This window comes from Triturus cristatus, chromosome 6 (genome assembly GCF_964204655.1).
Source record: "Triturus cristatus chromosome 6, aTriCri1.1, whole genome shotgun sequence".
In the NCBI taxonomy this organism is placed as follows: Eukaryota; Metazoa; Chordata; class Amphibia; order Caudata; family Salamandridae; genus Triturus; species Triturus cristatus.
This window is the reverse complement of record NC_140589.1, coordinates 804,932,169-804,945,450: the sequence shown is the minus strand read 5'-3', so window position 1 is coordinate 804,945,450 and position 13,282 is coordinate 804,932,169. Positions and strand designations below refer to the sequence as shown.

Here is a 13,282-nt window from a genome sequence, read left to right as displayed (position 1 = left end):
TCCAGGGCGAGACCATAGGCTATTGGTAGAGGGGTGGAACATACCAAGAGGGGAGACTGAAGATTGCAGAGGAAGAAAGATAAGGATCTAAAGAAAAGAAACAGAGGTATAGGGAAAGATTATAACAATTATCTCTTTGGTAAGGGCCGCAGCCGGATTTTTCCAGATCGCTATCCAGAATAGGGCAGGTCGAGCCTTTATATAATCTTCAATGTTAAACAATATCAATTCATTGTGGCAAACATATTGTGATGAGGAGATCGGACCTCCCAGGAGTTTACGACAGAATCTATTTTCTTCGCACTGAATGCTACTACTCTTTGTGAAGCCCCAGACCTCTGCACCATATGTTGCTGTTGGGATACACTGAGATTTATACATTTTTGTGATAGCTAAAACTACCCCTGTCCTTTTTGGTTGAGGGAGACCAAGAATTGAAGTAATGGCCTTAGAAAACGTATAACTACTGTGCGCCACGTGGTCAACCCATGAGCCGTTAGCAGCAAAAACCAGCCCCAGATAGGGAAAAGTGCAAGTGCGTTTAAAACTTTGATTATCTATTGTAATAACATTTTTAAAATACTTTTTTGGCCCACAAGCCATTATAAAAGATTTATTAAAAATGGTATATAAATCTAAACTGGCCATACAATCTACAAAACCCCTCACTAAAATACGTAAAGCATTGAGTGTGCGGCCCAAGTTCATTACATTGTAGACTCAAAACTAACGAAGTCAGAATTATAAAGGAGCTATTTCTTACCACAATTTGACACTGTCTGCAAATTGATTGAGACACTAATATACTAGACATTGTGCTAGGATTGAGATACCCTTGTTGCCAACATCTTCTTGCAGGGCTTTTAGCATCTACGAGTAAGCAGTATACACTTCCTGTTGTCCTTAGTATTAACTTTAGAGACCCTGTTATGACCTGTTGTCTTTCCCTTTTGACTCAGTATTCCCTGTATGATGAATTAAAGCCAAGTCAAAGCACTAAGGGGCATATTTACAACGAGGCGATAAAAAATTATCGCCGCTTTAGCGGCCGTTTTCGGTCGAAAAGCGGCGATAATTTTATCGCTATATTAGCAAGGTCACGCTAACGCGTGAAACCTTGCTTTAGCGTGGGGATTTCTAACGCCCAGCTTTGCATCTCTAATGAGATGCAAAGTGGGCGTTCCTGACCCGACATGATAGGAGAAATGTCGCTAAGCGCCATTTCTCCTATCATCAAGCCCCACGCTATGAAGCATAGCGTCAGGAAAAGTAACGATAACACCTGTTATCGCTACTTTCCTATCACCTGCTTCAGGACTGACATAGCCATGATATCCGATGGAAGGAGGATATCATGGCTAAGTTTGTGACTCCCTATCAACAAGCTAACGTGAGATTATCGCTGGGTTTCCAGCGATAATCTCACGTTAGCAAGTTAGCGCTAGGATTTTTATCGCTATTGAGATAAGCGTTGCTAATAGTACGCTATCTCAGCGATAAAAATCGGCGCTAGCCGGCGATAATTATCCGAGCACTAAGTGCGCTCAGTGATAATTATCGCCAGTTGTTGTTGACATGCCCCCAAGCACTTTTTTCCGAGTATTTGCACCACCAAAGCTAATATTGTTTTTACCCTGCTGTCTTCCTCTTCTGGTCCAATATTTTCTATATGATGCACCAAGCCAAAGAAACAAGCACATTTCCCCGAGTATTTACATTCGTAAAGCTATCATGTTTTATGATTTATACAGTTCTTTTCTTTTAATCTGGTATTGGTGCTTAGGAGTGTCAAAACGTTTATAACTAATGAAGTAAGATTGCATAGAGATACGCCAAACACAGGATTTTACTTAATGATGTTTTAAGTTATGATTTTTAACAATTATACGTTTTGATTAACTGAACAATAAAGATTATTGATTAATTGATCTCTGACTTTTTTACCAAATACTGTAGAGGCCACCAAGAGTAAAACTAACACTCCAAGGAGCATATTGTCAAGAAACGGCGTTATCATTATCGCTGCTTTAGCGGCAGAAAACTGCCGCTAAAGCGGCGATAATGGGCTTGATAATATGCTCTTGAGAATTCCCATAGAAGCCCATGTTCTGGTGTCAACATGGGCTTCTATCGGAATTCTCCAGGGCATATTATCAAGCCCATTATCGCTGCTTTAGCGGCAGTTTTCTGCCGCTAAAGCGGCGATAACTGTAACGCCGTGCTTTTAAAGAAACAAACAAGGAAGAAAGAAATAGCTTGCCTTTATTGGCTGGTGAGGAAACCATCACTGGTTCAAGGTATGCCCCACAAGGCCACCTTAAAATCCGGATATTTCATTCCGCACCACTGAAAGAATTTATTTGATGTCTAGAGAGCTGCCAGGAAAGCAGTAGAACCACGACAAAGATATCCATTTTTTGGATAAAAATGCATCCGATGAGACTTTTATTTCTTTGGCAGATATTAATTAAAGTTTTATGCCTCTGGAGTGCATGGACGTTTGCTTTTAGTTTATGTGGGTGTTTTCAGCTAGGTAACAATATTGAATATTGAAAATACTTTTATTTTGCACAATGTTGATAGTATATTAATGTGTATGTTGCTAAATACCATGTAAAAATAGAACAGTTTTGAAATGTTTTAAATGTTGTTTACAATGTGATTTTACTCTAGAGCTGTGCCTATAATTATTGTGGTGACACCACGAAAAAGCAGTATGCTTGACTTGCAACTTGTAATATACTTCTAAACTTGTGTGGGCCCAAAGGGAGGTATTGTGTTTTTAGGTTTCAAGGGTGGCTGGTGCAACATACATTAAATGCTCCTCCAGTGCAGAGTGTACAGGGTACAGTTACAATGTAACCTGAACTTTGGAATCTTTCTTTACTGTGTACCCTCTTCCGTGTTGGTTGTGATGCCCTTAGAAAGTGTCACCAAATATATTTCCATCCGCCCTTCTTGTATGTAGGTTTGTAAATTTGTGTGCAGTGTTTAACACCAAGTGCAGTAAAATACTGTTGATTTTATAATAAAAAAACACTGAACAGTCTGTGATTTATAAAGCCCACAACACATTCCCTGAATCAGGTTTAGACTATGGTGCCTCGTTGCCCTGACATTCAAGTGCTAAAAAGGACTACTTGTTTCCTAGTTAAGTACTTCATAGTATGCGGTCCAGAGCACCTCAGTGGCAAATGACGCTAATTTAGGGGTGGAGTATGCCATGCCTTCTCTATGACTATCTGCCCCAGATTCCTGACATTGGTTTTCAGTACTGGCCCATTGGTTTTCAGTTACAGGACACACTGATAACCTTTAATAAGTTCAGTTCTTTGCACCTGCACATAAAAACACAAATGTCAGAGCTGAAGGGTTCAAAGGTTTGGTTGAGAGAATAGGAAAGAGAAAACACCATGCACTTTATTTAAGAGGTTAGGAGAAGGCTGAGTGGTTTCTAGACTTCACTTTTGGAATAATGTGAGAGCAGGGAGGGCCCTCCTAGAAATGTTTCCATTGGAGGAATCCTAAGCCATGTTGTCCTTTGAACCCCAACACTACCTGCAGAAATTGATTAAGACCTAGGGCACAGCAATTCTCTTTATTTTTCTTTACATCTCCAAACTGAATATGTTTATTCCTCCAAAAATACTTTCGGCTTTTTGAATATCAAACAATCAGTTGTTTCTTCCAATCGAAGTTGGTGGCAGGATCTTTGAAATCAATGCAATGTTTTAGTGTAATCTTCTTGATTCACGCTCAGATTCAAGTAAAGTATGCACATGTCCCTTATCTACTGGTTCCTTCACATTACAAATGATTGATTGATTGGTGTCATCCATGAACTCAACCCGAACCTGGGCGCACTGGCACTGGGAGCCGGTTTTCGAAGGACTTTGGTAACCCAGGCTGATTTGTTAGGTTGCATGTGACTGGCTTCCATTATTGTGGTTGGAGGCAGAGAACGGGCACATCAATTATCTAAGAAGTTGCCCACCCCTTCTAAGGAAGGGAAACCCACCCACAGATTAAAACCACCTAGCACCAACAGCTTAGGCGAATTTAAAATAATGGAAACAACGGGGAGTGACATGTCAGTGAATTTATTAGCAAATTGTCAGCCAACCCTGGGTCAATTGTGTGTGGCCAGAAAGGAGATAAAGACACCCTAATAGTCAAAAGCTCAGCTGAAGTGAATTCATCTGCTGGATCCCATTGAAGCAAAAGTCTCTAAAAACAACTGCAAACCCACCATCTGTCCTTTTCATACAATCTAATCTAATGGTCTCCAACCTGATGGGATTGCTAAACCTAACTAACGTTATTTAAGACCATTCCTGAAGGTATCTGTTAAAAAAAAATCAATTTTGTTACTCAGAATGAGAGCTGACACCTTTATAGGAAGTTTAAGTAATGATGTTATATTTAGTAGGGTGTACCGAATGTTTGTAGGAAGTGATTTACCACCCAATATCCTCACATAAACATTGACTACTTGCTTTTCCTTGTCTAGTGCAGTGGTCTTCTCTATCAGTTTACCAGTGGGCAGGGGATTAAGGGATAATAACTCTGCTGTAAAATTGGTACTGCATTCTCTTTACGTGTACAAATGGACAGCATGGCTGATGCTGGACAGTAAGTAGTCACTGGCAGGTCCACATGGACTTGCCTTCGGTGCTCCAGCAGTGCTCCCGCTGAATGCGTCTCCTGCCAGAATGTGGGCAAGCACAATTGAAATACTGCGGGCTACTGGCCTAACACGTACTCAATCTGCCCCCTAGAATTACAAAAACATGTACTCCATTGGCTAGGGAGTGCCCAGGAGTCACCCCCACCCCATGGCTGCGGCCAGGCATGAATGTGGTATTCCCAGGCACCAATCTTAGAACACTTACTGGACCTATGGAAGATTAGAAGAGGAGTGGACATGCTGCCTATGACCCAAGAGGAGCACTTAAGGACTGGACCTGCTCCTTCTTGTACCCTGGACAATGAAGTGGGCTCCAAAACTAAAGTGAATGACCTCCTATGTGGCTACAGAGACACAATAAGCTACAAGAGGCCTGTTCACTGAAGTGCCCAACTGACCAGTGACAACTCGACCTGGACTGGACTTTGCCGTTGGGATCTGCTTGATACCCTAGGAGCTCAAAAGTTTGGAAACTTTTGAAATGTTTTCCTCCAGGGCTCCAGCGGAAGTCACAGGAAAAAGTATCTGACCGGCAGTTTCATAGCGTTGGAATGAATTTCTGCTTCACCCCACTCAAGGCTCCTAGCACCACTCAAAAAAATTACTAAGCCCAATTCTGCCTTAGGATTTAGAAAACACCAAAGCTTCAAAGCTCTGGCAGGACTAACCTGCTTCAAGAATCTGGTCTTCCGTTCAACAGCCGCAGATAGAATTTCAGAAGAAGCCACCTCAATGAGGATTTCCCTTCTCAAAAGTCACCAAGTCCCTTTCTGAGGTGGGACTTAGAAGACATTGCACCACTTTTCTTCAAAAGAGAGACAAAATCTTTACAGAAATGGGACCTTCCATCTTTTTAAAACTTTTAACTTCTGGACTTTTATCCAAGATCAATCCACTTGGTGTATCCTGTAAAAAATCATACCTAGGTCCTAGTCTACCCCTTCCACAGGCTATCCCGGGTGCTTTGTGCTTTCTGGTACTAGTTCTTTTATTGTTGGGTGTTTTGACTGTATTACTATTTTGGTGCTGCATAAATACTTTGCACGTTGCCCTATGAATAGCCTGTTTGCTCTGTGCGATAGATAGCAGGGGTTTAAGTTTAGGTTAATTTAATGAATTTTAGGCTTCCCTATGACAAGACATGTTATTATTCCCCTAGGTGACCAGTTTCCCACCCCAAATAATAATCTATTTTCTTTCAGAAGCCATGTTAAAAAAAGATCCACACAGCACATACATGTTAAAACTTCCCCTCATAAATTTCCACAGTTTAAAATCATGCTCAAAAACTTTAAAATGCAATAAAAAAGAATAAAAACGGAACTTGGGCAAAAAAAGTGCAAAAAGCCAATCCAAGCAAGCATTTCAGCATTATTCTGTGATCTGTGTACCCCTTTCAGTTAATGGTATAGTAATGATCTAAACATGTTTGTGTTGTCATTGCATTCTGAAGGAATTGTACACATATAAAGAATATTTTCAAAAGCAACATACATAAAACCAGCAGAGCTCCTGTGTTTGAGGTCATCACCTACTAAGAAGTGGTGGACATTTTCATCCTATCATTTCATTACCTTTTTTACAAAAACACTGTGATAACCTACTCTATTCTGATCTGCAGGCTTCATTTTCCTTATGCTTGATACTAATGCTCTGCCTAATGACTCCTCTAAGACACTAATGTCATTGGTGTGAAGATCTGGGTTTACTATATGATATGATTGTGGGGCCTTATCATGGAGAACATTCGAAGATACCATATTTGGTCCCGTCAGTATTGTTTACTCAACCATAGCTCTACTCTGCATAGCTGTGGCTGGGAGCAGTGAGGATTTGTAAAGGAACTAAGGAGCTGATTTACTAGTTTCACACAGCACAGTGCAGCAGCTGCAAATGCTGTGCTCCGTGAGAAAGCAGAAGAGCTTCATATTTACAGAAATATGGCATTCTCCTCCCCTATCCCTAGTACTGGTGCAGAATTATGCTGCTGTGCGCCAGGGGCACACTTATGCACTATAGTGTAGGGTGTCTCTGTGAATCTAGCATAGGTTTTTGTACTCAAAGGGAACCCTTCTAGTACAAAATACCATGCTTAGACTAACTTGAAGCCTTTTCCAACTTTGTACGAGTGCTGTACAGTGCAGCACACATACAAAGTTGGAAAAGAAAGCAGTAATTAAAGCATTTCTCCTTTATTGCTAGGGGTGGGCGGAATTTCCGAAATTCCCTTTCGCAAATTATCGCGAAAATGTTAAAAATCTCCGCAAACACGTGGAAATATCGCGAAGATGCAGAAGTTTTTTTCCCGCCCGTTCGTGGTATTTTCTGCGTGGTCACAGCTCGCCAACTTACCCATGCGGTTGCTCGCGGGCGCGGCCATCTTGTTTTCACTTGTCTCGCGGTGCATGATCACGAGAAGAAAGACGTGATCGCGCGACGAATGACGTTACTGCGGGCGCGAACTGTCGCGAGACAGCGCAAATGGCTATCAACAATCCAACATCTCGTGGAGAACGCGACCGGATCGGGAAAACTTGTCGGCGAACGCGGGGATTCAGGTAAGGCGATCGCGCGCACGCGAGAATGTATTATTTTACAGCGCGAGCAAGCAAAAAATTTCCGGTAAAATGCGGATTGCAGAAATTTTGACATTTTCGCGATCTCTGCGGAACACGAAAATGTCAAATTATCGCAATTTCCGCGAGCGGAACAGAATTTTAGCCCAGGCCTATTTATAGCACCTATTTTAAATGGGCGCTATTTTCTACACCCTGTCTACTTTTCGAAGTAATACCGTTTAGCATTAGAAAGCTTAGGTGGTTACATGGGAACACCTATGCACCACCCATGGAACGCCCCTTGGCACTAATTAATGCAAAGCAGCAATTTGAGCGGCTTTGCGCCACTTTGAAGTGTTTTCCAGTGCTAAACAAGTTTAGCACTGGAAAGTAAATTAGTAAAAAAATATTTTGCGTCACTTTGTTTCACGCAAACGCAGCATGACATCGTAGTAAATAGACCTTTACTTGTGAATCACTCAGCAGCACCAAACAACGAAATAAGAAAATCACACAACAATAAAAAAACACAAAAACAATTTATAGACATAGAACGTTTTTAATGAATTTTTAGGGACCTTGATCATTAAAACCCACCAGAGGGTTCTGGAGATACAGATTTTAGATGCAACCGCTAACAAGCATTGGTCAACAAAAAGTTTATAAACTTTTCAAAAATCTTTTAAGTTAGTGTGGGTACTCCTGCCCAAGTTAGGCAACCAAATCCAACAGGGACGAGGTGCAGGGGGCCAGTAGGGAAGCTTTGGACAGTTACATTGCCACCAGAGTGTTATTAGAGCAGGTTTCATACTCTATAGCACGAACGCCATTGAAGTCAACGGAGTGGTCCTGATGCTGAGGGATGCAGAACAAAATGCTCAAAAGAATACTCCACTTGAGGAACGGTTTACAGGGGTGTCACAGCGGTGGTCCCACAGACCATGGAGTGCAGGATACTTTGAAGTCCTCTACATTGCAGTAATCAGACAGCTGATGCTGCACTACTGGTCCCGTACCACCACAGTTGGATGCAGACTCTTTGGTGGGGGCTGGTGTCCTGTAAGTGAGATAAAATGCAGACTCTGATAGCATTCCCGGGTTCAGCAGACTCAGGTGCAAGATTTGACTATGTTGGATTGTCTCTCTTTCAACCCCGACAACTGGTAGCGGCAAAACTTGTCCGTTTGGGCTCTTTTAGCTCTTGTTGTCCTGTTGCTGGTTCCAGGAGATTAGCAGACTGATCCTCAGAGTCACTGCTTTTGGTAGAAGTGGGAAGTTGACTTTGACCCTTGTTAGGAGCCGCTGTTACAGTCCCAGTCTCGCTAGCCCAAAAGTGCAGCAGGTGCAGTCTTCATGACTGTGCAGCCTCTCTTTCTGCAGGTATAAGGCAGCAGGGCAGTCCATTATTGGTCTACTTCTCATCTTCAGTGTAAACTGAGGGGCAGGGTGACAGGGGTATCCCAATTACCTCAGGAAAGTGCCCTAAGTAGACCACATGATCCAATGGGTTACTGGGCCCCCTCCTGGCACGACCCTTCTTCGGTGGTCGGGAGCAGAGTTACCAACCCTAGAGATGTGGCTACCAGTGGGCTACATGGCAACGGTAAATCTGGTTTGGGCAACTGATTCCCTTCCTTGGCTCTGTCTCCTAATTGTCTGCAGGAACAAAAGGCATTCTGCTCAGAGATGTAGTCACAGGCGACCTTTCAAAAGCAGCTTCACCTTTGAAGCCTGTCTTTTGGGCTAACACCCTGAGTGGCCATTCTGGCAGAGGATGTAACACTTTGTTCTGCAGCAACTGCCTTTGTTCCAGGACTTGGGAGTCCCACAAACATCTCCCCAGGTGGCCTGGAACCCGTCTATGTGTCATGGCCTTTGTGAGGCCACTGTACTAGCTGGAGTGCAGAGTACCAGCTTTCTAAAAGTTGTTTAACTTAAATGGTGACTATAAATCTGCCCTGGGCATCAGGTTGGATTTAATGACACAATTAATTTGATGCCTTACTTGACCTTGTTAAGCAGTCCCATTCAGAAGTTAGCCGGACTGGGGTGTCAGTCAGAAACCCAGTGGTAGTCAATGGTGCTCCTAACCATTCCACAGCAAAATGGAAATTTTGAAGTGTGGCTGCAAAGATATATTGGAAATCATACATATATAGCCCCCTGACATAGGGTTCCATAGCCCTTCCTTAGTTGAGACTTACATATATCCTTAAAGGAAGTGGTGACTTTGCCGTTAGGTGTAATGACAAAGTCGAACTGGCAGTGTAAAACACTGCCCGTTCAGTCTGCAGTGGCAGGCTGGGGTCCCTTTTTTCCCTGTCACATGCAGGGTGGCGGAAACTGTGCTGTAGCCCTGAGTAAACATTCTGCCTTACATGCCCTTGGTATCCTGGGTACCATATACTAAGGACTTATAAGTAAGTCAGTACTTGCAAATTGGGTTTGGCTAATTTAACATAGCTTTGGTATGGAGTTAAAACATTGGCACTGAGGTCTGGTTAGCAGGCCTCAGTGCACTCAGAGTCATAAAAATAAGCAGCATCAGTCCAAAAATGTTGGGGTGAACATGCAAAAAGAGGTATTTCCTTGCAGGTGGTTACCAGGGGAAACATATTTTTGACAATATCACTACAATATGTATTCCCTCACTGTACAACTCCTAAATCAGGCATAAGTCTAGAGTGCCTGGAATCAAGTGAGCTACTCAAAATATGAAAGACAGCATCTAGAAAGCTGGGTTGGAGCAATGGTAAAAAAGCTATGTCTGTCCAGAGGCATGACATCAGGGCAGTCCAAACCCATGAGTGTCTTTGATGAGTGGCACCACCTGTCCTCATGTACAAGAGTATTAGTGTCGTTTATCTGAGTCTATGAAAGCAAGATGGCGTTCTTCAGGAGAAATAGAAGCAATGTTAGCACATGTACAAATTCAGATGGCACATTGGGTAAGGGCTTTCATAGTAAACCGTCAGAAACCAGGGCACGGTCAACACTGAGATACTTATAACCAGTGACTTATCAAATTCCTGGCAGACAATTTTCATAGGTTTAGAACAGTCAACGTGCAAACTGAAAACTGATGGATTTTAAAGGTAGGTCCATGTTCTCTGGCCATTCAGCCAAACCAGTGGCGGAACGAAGTTTGAGTGGGCCCCCCTGCAAAGTACATATAGGAGCCCTCCACTGGAGTCAGCCCAGAACTCGCAGGCCAGGACACTGTGCTGATGGGGCTCCCTGGAGTTCGCCCCCCCACGCACCGCATGAGCCTGCGGGGTCCTAGGTTACGCCATTGAGCCAAACCCTTTTCTACAATTTCTAAACAAAAATCTCTTTGAGAACATCATTCATATGGCACAACAAATAAAATATGTTTGCTCACATTTTTCCGGTTCTCCCTTATGAATGTTTGAAAAAGTGAAAAGGCTCTTACCGACTTTTGACCCCTCATCCTTTCAGTCAAAATATGTATTTTTCCATGCACGAGTGCACACGCCGGAATTGTACTTTTGCCGAATTCAGGTCAAACTTTCTAGCCACCCTCCTTTTTTTGGCACTGTGAGAAATTGGCAGAGTGGGCAATTTCATAGTGCTTGTTACTTTTATTTTACCCTTGAATCGGAACCTTGAACTTTCACAAGCACATAAAACGGAATCAATCAATGTTTTGATGACAAATAAGTAAAATAATTCTGAGCCTTCCACCAGTGCTGCGTTTGAAAAAATATAATGTATTAAAATTGTGCAGCTGTAATAAGAGTGAAGCTGAAGTGAAATTTATAACAACTCTAAATTTCTCTAACAAGCCATTTATACTTTGACTTTTGGAAGGCTGCTGCAAATGAAATGGCACATGTTTTATACAATATTCTGTATTGAAGAACAGCATGGGAAAAAGCAAATCGAAATTCTCCACGATGAATGTTCATTAAATTGAGCTTCTTCAATTACAGTAACTATGTGTAAAACCCAAGTCTGTGAAATTGCAGCACAGAGCAGAAGATCACATGCAACAAAATTCGACCTTGGACTGCTGTATTTGATGCTCTTTCTCAACCGTGGCAAACACACTTACTAATAGTTTTGCATTGGCGGTCAAGAGTAAAACAGAGTCACTTCACTTAAATGAAATTAAGTCACGTGTACAACTCAAGCAAAGGTAATTCTCAACATGCTCAGTACCACTAGAATAAAAATAAATCAATAGGTAAGTTCTGAAAAATTAGTAAAGGGCAAACGTGTTTTCACAAAACATTTTGAAGACATGGAGCCACAATTTTTTGTTTGTTTGGACTAGTTATACCTATTGCAAAACCTATTTTTTTCAGCTTGTAACATACATTTCAAGAAGTATTCAAAGTAATAAATACAATGATGCGATCTCTTTGAGATCCATGCAGTCTAAATCTGCCAGGATCCAATTGATAAAACACAAAGGTTATAAGTGGAATGCTTGCAAAAGTCTCAACCACAGCCAATCGCTCAGGCCGCAATATAATTAATCGCTTTTGCCATTTTGCGACTATGCCATTTCAGACAGTGACCAGCCATATATCTTTAATGGGAAGAGTCCTAAACATGCATTGTTTTTTTGTGTTCCCATTCAGTGGGGATTTGGCTTAGAAGTTCAGAGTGGACTGTTCCTACTGGGTCGTGACCAAGTCTGATTTGCATATGATTGGTCTCTGAAGTGTCATAGCGGAGCAAAAAACAACATACTGGGATGTAGTCCTGAGATAGTCAGTGACAGAGACTTTTTCAAGCATTGCAGCCATCACCTTTGTGTTTGCCAATGGATCTGATTGATGCATGAGGCTGCTTATAAACTAAATTACACATACATGTTCCAGGGTGAGTTGCAATTGGGAACCCTCAACTGATTTTCAGCAACGGGTACAAAAATGATTTTTCGTGAATGATGTATATACCATAAAAAAAGTAACAATACATAAATATCACTACCAAATGGACAAAAGGAGCAAAGAGGTAGCGAAACAATAGCCCAAGAGAAAGTGAAGCAAAATAATACATTTTTGACTGCAAGAGGCTTGAAGAAAAAGTGAAACACCCCTCTTTTATTTTAGAGAGGCTCAAAAGACCTCTTCTGAAAACACTATGGGCCCAGTGGTGTAGAGATGTTTGATCTGCCCTAGTTCAAACGTAGAAAATTGGCCCTTCTTCCCTTTTAAGGTAAGAAAAAGAAATCAGAATCTGGTTGAGTCGCCCCCATATTTCGCCAGGCGCCAAGTTCCACTAACAGTGGCCTACCAATAAAGCTACATCCCAGTGCGTCAAATTTACAAAGGCATTATGCTCAGAACAAAGATTTTGAGCAAATGGTAGGATTTACAACTGGTAGATATTCATAACTGTTGACCAAGCAACCGTAAATTAAATCAATCATGCATTGTATTGCCCCAAAGCATTTTTAATACTATGCAGGAGTAATACCTACACCAGAAGTGGGTAGAGGGGTAGTTCATGGCATGCACATCCCTGGAAGTTTGAAAACACTAGGGATGGGCATCACTTGAGTAATTTGCTGGCATATAATTGATATTACAGCAAAATCATGCAATATTTAGCAGAATTATGCACAAAGGATAACCCAGCATTTAGCTCTATTTTCTCAGAGCAAAATGCACCTTTAATTCCAAAACGGACCCAAGGATGCATTTTGTGCTATGAAAATAGCACTGAATGCTACAGCTTGTCAATGGGAATGCCACCGATAGGCCATCTGTGGCGGTCCAACCGATATCCAGGATAGCGGTCCGACCACTGCATTACAATGCGGTTGGTTAGACAGCAGCAGTTGGAGGGGCAGACCGACCCCTCATACAGGCTCATGATCCCACCTGTGTGGCGATCGGACCATATTCCCTACAATGAAGGCGGTGCCTGTGTAGGCACTGCCATAGGGATTACGATGTTCATTTTGCACAGCCTTTTCATGGCGGTCCCACTGCCATGGTAAGGCTGTCATGTCAGAAAGGTACTTTTGGGGCGCCTAGCAGGGCCTCAGTCCCCCGTAGGC

The 13,282-nt window shown here is 42.2% G+C and overlaps 1 pseudogene; it reads right to left on the bottom strand.

The window, feature by feature from the left end:
- Positions 1–3,731: 3,731 nt before the first annotated feature.
- Positions 3,732–3,940, bottom strand: LOC146817901 (small ribosomal subunit protein eS28 pseudogene; annotated as a pseudogene).
- Positions 3,941–13,282: the final 9,342 nt, after the last annotated feature.